At 40.4% G+C, this 10,771-nt stretch overlaps 1 pseudogene; it reads right to left on the bottom strand.

The window, feature by feature from the left end:
* Positions 1 to 9,209: 9,209 nt before the first annotated feature.
* On the bottom strand, positions 9,210 to 10,497 carry LOC105720425 (keratin, type I cytoskeletal 18-like; annotated as a pseudogene).
* Between the last annotated feature and the right edge of the window lie 274 nt (positions 10,498 to 10,771).

Here is a 10,771-nt window from a genome sequence, read left to right as displayed (position 1 = left end):
GTGAAAAGACATAGAGAAACTTACATAAATATGACTAAGTAAAAGAAGGAAGTCTGAAAAGGCTACACACTGTACAATTTCAACTACATGCCATTCTGGTGAAGGTAAAACTATGAAGACAGCAAAAAAAATCAGTGCTTGCAAGAGATAAGTGGGAAGAAGGGATAGGTAGAACACATAAGGTTTTTAGGGTTCCTGTTGCTCTACTCTGTATGATACTATAGTGGTAGAAATATTATTATACATTTATCCATTTGTAACAATGGGTGAACCCTCACGTGAACTATGGATTCTGGTGATAATGATGTGTCCATGTAGGTTCATCATTTGTGACAAATGTACCACTCTAGTGGGGATATTGATAATGGAAGAGTCTGTGTATGTGTAGGGATGGAAGATACATGGAAACTATATCATCTATTCAACTTTTCTGTGAACCTAAAGCTACTCTAAAATATAGTCTATTTTTTTTAAAAAATATGCTTCTGTGTTTTAAAAACAAGGACTGGGCCAGGCACGGTGGCTCACGCCTGTAATCTCAGCACTTTGGGAGGCTGAGGCGGGTGGATCACAAGGTCAAAGGATGGAGACAATCCTGGCCAACATGGTGAAACCCTGTCTCCACTAAAAATATAAAAATTAGCTGGGCGTGATGATGTGCACCTATAGTCCCAAATACTCGGGAAGCTGAGGCAAGAGAATCGTTTGAACCTGGGAGGCAGAGTTTGCAGTGAGCAGAGATCGTGTCACCGCACTCCAGCCTGGCAACAGAGCGAGACTCTATCTCAAAAAAACAAAAACAAAAACAAGGACTGTAGAATTATTAATATTTTCCAAGATGAAAATCACTGTTATCACTTACCAATGAAGGGAAAATTTTATATATTATCAATTAGATTCTAATAAACAGAATATAATTTATTTGAAGAAGCACAGAATTGATTTATCTGCAGAGATGAGTTTAGCATTCAAATCATCAGAGATATGGATTACCAACAATGAAATAATATGCTATAGCATGGTAGTTTCCAACCTTTTAAAGTATAAAGACATATTTATTTTCAATATCAAAAATATTTTCAGAATGTCACTTCATAATAAATATTATTTATTTTTATTTTTATCCATTTATTTATATTTATATATATATATTTTTTGAGATGGAGTTTTACTCTTGTTGCCCAGACTGGAGTGCAATGGCACAGTCTTGGCTCACTGCAACTTCTGCCTCCCAGGTTCAAGTGATTCTCCTGCCTCAGTCTCCCAAGTAGCTGGAATTACAGGTATGCACCACCATGCCCAGCTAATATAAGTACCATTTATTAATCATGTATTTTTAAAAATGGCACCTAAGAGTAGACTATGAGGCCATATGAAATGAGATCTTTGCCCAGCAGAGATGACAGGTACTAACTCTACCAATCAGATTCTTCTTATTGCAAGTTTGAAATGGATACATAGAAAGCCATGAACAAGCAGGGAACCTGAGGGAGCAAAACCCTTGAGTAACCAAGAAGCCTCTCGAACGCACGGGAGACCAGTTGAGTGGTGCTTACCTCCCTCCAACCATATTTCATCTGGTTTATCTTTTTTATTTATTTTTGCTTTTCCAGACAATTGAGAAGGGCCTGGGTAGAGGGGAGTGGAAGTAAGGTCATTAATTTATAGCTTTGGAAGGGGCAGCAGCAGGGGCAGGAAGGAGTTGAGTCACATTAATGGCTCAGCACAGAGTAGGAACTGCTGGGTGAACAGATATCCTAGAGCTGCCTTGAGCCTGTCTGGAATGATCTCACAAGTCCAGAAGGAGTCAACTCTCCAGGAAGCTCAGCCACAATTCCTGTTTTTCTGCTCAGAGCTGGAGGAGTTTCTGTTCTTAATATCTCATCACCTGACTGAGACCCCCATCTTCCTTAATTCCCCCATTTCCTTGTAATAAATACCTCAGAATCAAGGTAACTTAAGTTTATCTTTGTTCTTTATAACTAAAAATTGTAGCTACCACAGAAATTAAATTTATTTTGTCATAGTAAATATTTATCAACCATGAAAACAACAAAAATATACTTAGCATCGTACATCATTCTTCTTGCTCCCCCTACTTTTTATCTTTTTAAAAGGAAGGCACTCTTTTAGGTGATAAGCAGATATATGTAAAATAAAGAAAATATACCTTCTGTTCTAATCACTGGTATAGTAAACGTATTCTTTCTAATGGGATATAGTTACCTATAAATGAGGCTCTTTTAGGAGTTTAGAATACCTTCCCTTAAAGTTCCAAATGTTTGTAGTGCAAATAACCAGTTGCACTGATATTTAGAAGGGGAGGTAGAGAGGAATTTTATGATTTACAGGCATCATAAATGGTTCTCTTCAAAAGTTCATTTGGATAAAAACTTGGCCTAATTTGGAGGTACTGGTTACAGTTACTGATTACAGAGCCTATTTTTATATACCATGTTTCAAATTTGTTACTTTTGTTAATGTGTGATAATCATGGGTGTGTGTGGAGGGGTGTGGGGCTGTGGGGGTATGAATTGTTTCAAGGTTTATCATTCTATTAAAGTTAGGGTTATGCAACATGGCAAAATTATAATATTAATAGTATAATGTGATTTATCTAGAATTCAATGACTATCTTGTAGAGGGTACCTACTAGAATTTCTTATACAAGACGAATGTCTACTTTCACGTTCAAAAATTGAATAATTTTAGGATCTATAACTTCAGGATATCTAATCCATCAAGGGCACTATAACAATTGTAGTGTGGTTATCTTAAATATTTATCACTGAAGAGAATCCAGCTAATCATCCCAAATCGTATTTCCACTTATATAAGCCTCCAACATTTCTACCTTCCATTTTTATTTTTCAGAATATCCAGGTATAATAGGTCTAACTATCAAAGCGTTTAGAGGATATATCCTCACATTCTGATATTACTGTTTTACAATATTGCTTTTTTGAAGCATTTGTTTGCTTATCATTGCTGTACTCTCCACAAAAATCTGGATCCTAAATAAAGAACCAGGAAGCTCAGCTCAATATAATGGGTCTATGATTCTGTCCAATGTTTTGATTTCATTGCAAAACATTGTGTTGTTTTTTATTTTGTTTGTTTTCTAAGGTTAGATTTGTTTTTTGCTTTCATTTGCAAAACTCAAATAATGAAAATGTTTTATTGCTGCCTGAAAAGCATCAAGTACTTTAACTTGACTTTATATCATCCAGTGTTCAAGGGGCTAACAAAGAAGCAAAAGAAGTCAGTGTGTTAGAGCTGAGGGAATGAGGAAATGTAGTAAAGGATGAGCTAGTGACATCAAAACCTGCAGGGCAGAGGTGAATGATTTAATACCCAAAGGCCTGGGGAGATCATGTGTAAAATGACCACGTATTAAACAAAAGGGAGCTGCAAAACCTATGTGAAAATGGAGAGTACGATCCTTGCCTACAGACACTCAAATTCAATTTGACTCTGAAACAAACAGCACTGTGCTGGAAAAATATATATATACTTCACCATAAATTTGTGCCCCCATGTGGTTGAGGAACTCATACTTAGGAATTTTATCTTTATCTAAAAGCATCAGAAACCACTGAAATAGAAGTAGGGTAGAGAGAATGACACTATCAGATTTGTATTTTGAAAAATAGTGTTTTAGGAAAAAAAAACCAAACCCCAAAAGCTTCTGAATAATATTCTCACTGCGATAGTGTATCATGCATCCATGAAACCAAAACAGGATGTTCTTTCCAGCTGCAGTGTAGTAAGTGAATAGGAGGTGGTAGGTACAGTTGGTGAACAGAACACATGTGTCTGATTTTTTTCCTCAGGAAAACTCCTAGCAATAATTTTTTGGCCAGGCCATAGTGGCTCACATCTGTAATCCCAGCACTTTGAGGCTAAGGTCGGCGGATTACTTGAAGTCAGGAGTTTGAGACCAGCCTGGCCAACATGGCAAAACACCATCTTTACTAAAAATACGAAACTTAGCCAGGCATGGTGGCACACACCTATAATCCCAGTTACTAGGGAGGTTGAAGCAGGAGAATCACTTGAACCCAGGAGGTGGAGGTTGCAGTGAGCCGAGATCATGCCACTGCACTCCAGCCTGGGAGACTCAATCTAAAAAAAGTTTGTTTTTGTTGTTGTGGTTGTTTTTAAGTTAACAAACACACACAAAAAGTGGAAAAAGGGAAGCAGACAAGAGCACCTGAAGTGTTGAGGCCAGAAAGCAGATGGAGGGTTGTAGCCAACTTGGAGACCTCAGAAACCCAAATCCTAAACTGGTGACGGTGAAAGCCAAGAACTAGCCTGATTTGTAACCACAGAATCCACAAGTGTCCATGACGTGAAAGCACCAAGCACCTCTGGAAATGAGGACAAAGTGGGGACCCAAATCAAGAGGACCTGCTTGAAGGCTGCTTGAGAAGCCAGTAGCTTCCCAGGTCTCCCCCATCTGCTCCGTGCTGCTGAGCAACTTGTCCCTTCCCCACCTGCGCTGGAGTCTGGAAGCAACTTGTCCTCTTGCCCACCTGGGCTGGGGTGAAATGTATTCTTTGGAGAGGGTGAAATAAAGGGATTCTGGACTGTCGGATACCAAATATAGTTAAGGATTAAAAATCTTATACCGAAAACAGGACTTAAGGGAACATGTGGATAGCAGATGCTGAGACAACTTTCCCTCTTTCTCTCCTTGAGAGAGGTTTTTCAGAAAGCCAGGCCTGTCAGATCAGGAGAGTCATCTATGCTATGCGAATTCTGAACAAAACAAGGTGAGAATCATAAAATGGCCTATTCAGATCATCCTAAGGCAAAACTCAACTATTTACTCAAACACTCATAAGCACGAGTCAATAGCAAATAACAGGAAACACTCAGTAGTAGGGTTAGCCAGAACCATTACTCAAAAAGTAGGACCAAAAAAAAAAAAGATACATTAAACATAAGAATAAAAAACTTTTTTTATTTAGAGCACCAATCCAGGAGAAGGAATATTCAAACAACTGGAGTTGCAGGGTAGAAAAATGAAACAGGAAAAGAAGAAGAATGCAAGTCAATAATTTAGGAAATATTTTCAGAACAGAAAAAATTGATTTTCCAAAATGGAAAGACCCACAGGTCTCTAATATTGTGATGTATGGTAATAAGAAATACATATTCTGTCTTTATCCCCAGTTCCTGGCACATAGCTTCTAAAACCCTTGGAATTTCCTCAGGGATAGGGGTTAAAGTTTTTTCGTAATTTCATTTGTAATAAGTTCCTTTCAACCATACCTGAGTTTATGTTAAGTAGGTACCTCTGGGAGGATGGGGCTGGTCATCAAAGGAGCCAACAACCATGTAGCTAGAGGGTCAGAACTTTCCACCCAACCTCCAGGGAGGGAAAAGGGGCTGGAGATTGAGTCAATCAGCAATGGCCAATGAACACATGGAGGTGCTGGAAGGGTGATATGCCCAGAGAGGGCACAGAAGCCCTACACCCCTCCCCACATACCTTCCCTATACATCTCTTCCATTTGGCTTTTCCTGACAGGAACTTACCCAAAATATTCTAGAGGCAATGAAGCACTCTTCAAAATTCTGAATGAAAGTTAATTCCAATCTAGAATTTGATGCCCATCCAAACTATCAACAAAACATAAGGCTCAAATAAAGATGTTTTCAGATGTGTGCAGTTACAAATATTGACCTCCTGAATATTTTTTCTCAGGAAGCTTCTGGACAATATATTCTACAAGCATGAGTGGACCAAGAGAGAAGAAGTCATTGGATGCTGAAAATAAATAGATCTCAAGCAGATTTAACACAGGATACTAAAGGAATTTCCACGAGAATGAGAAAGGGAGACACCAGGATGACACACCTATGCACCTAGCAATGAAGGGAACATATCTAGGAGAGATAGTTGGCCAGGTGTGTGGCTCACACCTGCATTCCCAGCACTTTAGGAGACTGAAGTGGGAGGATGATTAGAGGCTAGGAGTTCAAGATTAGGCTGGGCAACACAGTGAGACCCCATTTCTACAAAAAAATTTTAAAAATTAGCCAGGCATGGTGGTGCATGCCTGTAGTACTAGGTATTTGGGAGTCTGAGTGGGGAGGATCACTTGAGTGATCCAGGAGTTCAAGGCTATAGTGAGCTATAATCATGCCACTGTACTCTAGCCTGGGCAACCGAGCAAGACCATTTCTCCAAAGGGGAGAACAAAATGAATTGGAGGGAGGCTAAATTAGAGGCCACTTCCTAAAACTGATCCCCTTTTGCAATGGGTCTATGATTTTGTCCTACTTTCAAGCCAACAAGTTAGCTTGCTATAGTTTCATGGATGCTGGCAGAAAACATGAGACCCCAGATTCAAAGACAACGGATTTTATTACTCATGGCACGTCAAGCTTCAAGAGCATCAGCATATTTGCATTGGTTTCTCTCATCCCCAAGTCTTATGGGGCAACACAGATAACTCCAGATGAAAACCTGCACACACAATAAGGTGCATGACGGAAGAGGAACCTTGCACGTAGGGAGCCCAAATTTCTTATATGGGCAGTAAACATACTTGTGCTTTGCTCTCAAGGGTGATGCTGTCTTCCAATGCTGTTTGCTATGCAAACTTCCTTTAAAAAGGTAGTCCAGAACAAAGGGTGATCAGTCTGCTTGAAAGTTGTGCAGGAACGTGAAAGACCCATTGAGAATTCGCTTCCCAACCTACATACTCAAATAACCCCGTACGTTTCTTTCATTGTACTTATCACAATTGCAATTGCAGAGTTATTTGAGCAATTTGTCTACTATTTGTTTCTCCTCTAAATCATAAGCTCTCTGAAGGCAGAGACCATGTCTGTTTTGCTCATTGCTACATCTCCAATAACTAGCAAAGTGCAGATATATAGTAGAAGCACAATAAATGTTTTTTGAAGAACTGCTCATGGGTCATCAAACTTGAGTACACTAGATATACAAACAAAAGAAAGATGAGCGACAGGCTACAGATGTCACAAGGCATAATGTACTTTAATGAAATTTCTTTACATTTATCTGGCACTTATTTTACAAAGCACCTTTCATGCATTATTTCATGGAATCTTCACAATAAAACTCTAAATTAGATAAAGAGGTTAAAAGACTTGTCCAAGATCATCAAACTTTTTAAGTGGAAAAAAAAACCAGGCCTGAAATTTGGGCATTCTAAACCAATACTTTGACCTCAGTTTTTTTTTTTTTTTTTTTTTTTTTTTTAGTGATAGTGTCTCTGTCACTCAGGCTGGAGTGCAGTGGCACAATCATAGCTCACTGTAACCTCAAATTCCTGGCTCAAGCAATTCTTTTAAATAACTAGGATTACAGATACATGCCACCCTGTCTGCCTAATTATTTTTATTTTTTATTTTTTGGAACAAAGTCTCACTATGTTGCCCAGGCTGGTCTCAAATTTCTGACCTCAAGCAATCCTCCCACCTTAGCCTTCCAAAGCACTGGGAGAAAGACATGAGTCTCTGTACCTTTCATTTGTTCTTCTATTTCATAAGACATTTTTACCTATAACAATTACAAAGTGAAATAATGCCAAAAGCAAAACTAGGGGAAATATTTTCAATGCTTCCTTTAAATGAAAGGTTAAACATCTGTGAAAATATTTTATTTGTTACAGTTATCACAGTGAAGATGAAAGAACAGAATTTAGTTTTCATCATTCTATGAGTTAAAAATAGCAATCCTTTGTGTATTTATAAAGTATGAAACATTTGTACATCACTTTATTCTCACAAAATGCAATGAGCTAGATATTACACTTCTTTCACTTAGCAGATGATGAAATTGAGGCTCAGAATGCTTTAGCTAGTAGACAGAAATCACACAGCTAATTCTCCTACAAGTTAAAAATATAGATATGTTAGACTGAAATATGATGCCTTGTCATAAAAGGAAATTACTTTCCCAGGATGCAGATGTTTCTTTCTTCAATATCACTCAAAATTCAAACATAACAGAATATACTCAGTTATTCTAATATGTTCTACTATTCATTAATCTCTTACTTTGCCTTACTATTATAAGCATTGTGAAATTAAGAAATTGTTTTCTAAAATAAGCCACTCATCTAAGAAGTGATTGAAAGCCATTACATATACACTTACCTTTAAAACTGTATTTTCTCTGGAAGTATTAAGAATTTGACTAAAAATAAATATTAATAGTGTAACATTGTAATATACCTCCGACTCATACTCCAGTCATGAGATAGGCATTGTAGCAAATTAAGAAATACATAACACAAGTATAATTTTAAAGTTTCTATTCCTTTTATTCATTGCTTCAATATGTTTCACATATAATTTTATATATATATTTCATATATATTTCTCATGTGTGCCATTTATTTTCACTTCTATATTGCTTTGTAGGGTTATCCTTTTATACATTGAATTCTAGCCTTTCACAAGCAGAATGTAAGCTACTTTAGGACATGGATTGTGCCCTATAGTTTAAAACTTTCTCTTGTCTCTGGGCCCAGTAGATCATGCCTGTAATCCCAGCAATTTGGGAGGCCAAGATGGGAGGATCACTTGAGGCTGGAAGTTCAAGACCACCTTGGGCAACATAGCGAGGTCTCATCTCTACAAAAATTTAAAAAATTAGCTAGACATGATGGTACACTCCTGTAGTCCTAGCTACCAAGGAGGCTGAGGTGAGGGGATCACTTGAGCCTGAGAACCCAGAAGTTTGAGGTTGCAGTGAGCTGTGATCACACCACTACACTACAGCCTGGGTGACAGAGCATGGCCCTGTCTCTAGAAGCCACAATCACAACAACAAAAACAAGTTTCTCCACTCCACCTTTCTGCTTTGCACCTTGTCAAGCTCAATTCAGGTTAAGTTCCTGGCATTCCTCTCCCCATTTAAAGTCACCTGAAAAATTATCACTAATCTATTCCCAGGGCTAATCTAACTGAAGCAAGAGTAGATTATTGCCCTTCAAAATCAGCATTTTGGAGCTTATCCTCAAAGAAGGGCCAGCCCTGACGACCTAGCTCCAAGGCTAACAACGGCCTCCCACCTTCAGTCTGGAGCCCAAAGTGGCCTCATGTGTATAACATGCCTTGTCTTCTATTGCTGTTCCCATATTGCTAATCTGAGAATTTTTTTTTTGACCTCTGAACTTTTTATTGGCCTCCTGCTTCCCAAAGGGTCCCCTGCTCCTGCTGGATTAATGTCTCAGAACTTTAGTGTCGTTGGTCTCAGATACCACTTTGCCATCCACTCTCCGGTGGGTGGTGGTCTTTTGGATGGTTTGCATGGAGTTAGTGCTGTCCAGGGCATCACAAGATTGAAGTCTTCACCATCTTCCAGCAGGTGGTGGTAGATGGTGATCTCAGCCTCCAGCTTGACCTTGATGTTCAGCAAGGCTTTGTACTTCTGGGTCTGGTGCTGTCCCTCTGCCCGAGTCTGTGCCAGCTCTGACTCTAGGTGCAGCAGGATCCCATGGAGCTGCTCCATTTGCAGGGCATAGCAGGCCTCCACCCACTTCAGGCTGTTCTCCAAGCTGCCCTTCAGATTTTTCATAGAGTCCAGGTCGATCTCCAAGGACTGGACTGTATGTCTCAGCTCTGTGAGCATCATCTCAGCAGTTCCAACCTCAGAGAACTGTGTGGTGACCACCGTGGTGCTCTCCTCAATCTACTGAGACCAGAACTTGTCCAGTTCTTCTCGGTTTTCCCGAGCCAGCTCGTCATATTGGGTCCAGATGTCTGCCATGATCTTGGCGAGGTCCAAGATTTGGGGGCATCTACCACCACAGTCAACCCAGAGCTGGCAATCTGGGCTTGTAGGCCTTTTACTTCCTCTTCGTGGTTCTTCTTCAAGAGCAGCTCCTCCTTGAAAGCCTCGATCTCTGTCTTCAGCTGCAGCCAAGTGACATTGGTGTCATCAATGACCTTGCGGAGCCCATGGATGTCGCTCTCCACTGACTGGCGCGTGGTCAGCTCTGTCTCATACTTGACTCTAAAGTCATCAGCAGCAAGATGGGCATTGTCGATCTGCAGAACGATGTCAGCATTGTCCACAGTATTTGCAAAGATCTGAGCCCTCAGGTCCTCGATGGTCTTGAAGCAATGGCTCCAGTCTCTGACTTAGGGTCCCTTCTTCTCCAGGTGCTCCCAGATTTTGCTCTCCAGCTTCTGGTTCTCAGTCTCCAGGCTCCCCACTCTATCCAGGTAGGAGGCCAGATGGTCATTCAGGCTTTGTATGTTCTCCTTCTCATTCTGGATGCCTCCCATTCCTGCCAGACCCCCAGTCATCCCCGCAGCCAGGTCCCTGAATCCCATGCCGCCCCGGAAGCTGGTGGAGCAAGACACGGAGGTGTGGGAACCAGAGCCCCAGGCACCTGCATAGACGCTGGCTCCACTGCTGACCGGCCAGGTGCTGTAGCTGGGTACCTGGATGGAGCCCAGGGACCAGTAGTTGGTGGAGAAGGTGGAGTGAGTGGTGAAGCTCATGCTATCCGGGAGGAAAGCGAGAGGACAGGACTCAGGCTTTGCCAACAACCAAATCTGAGAATTTTTCATGATGCTTTAAAAATTCTTTCCCAGGAAAGAGGGAAAAGGCAAATAAAGTTGAGATGGGCTTTCTCCCTCAGAGGGATCTGGAATGTAAATTACACCTCAGAGTTTTCCTGACCTGAGGCAAAGGAGCTGGGTTTTGTTACTCCTCATCTGGCAGTCATTGGTTAACAGCTGCCCCAGGGGACCTAAACTCCCAGCTCTGTGCTTA

Source organism: Aotus nancymaae, unplaced genomic scaffold, assembly GCF_030222135.1.
Source record: "Aotus nancymaae isolate 86718 unplaced genomic scaffold, 86718_ANA_hifiasm-v0.15.2.pri h1tg000002l, whole genome shotgun sequence".
Classification (NCBI taxonomy): domain Eukaryota; kingdom Metazoa; phylum Chordata; class Mammalia; order Primates; family Aotidae; genus Aotus; species Aotus nancymaae.
The sequence above is the reverse complement of the archived record's forward strand: the minus strand, read 5'-3'. Positions and strand labels throughout refer to the sequence as shown.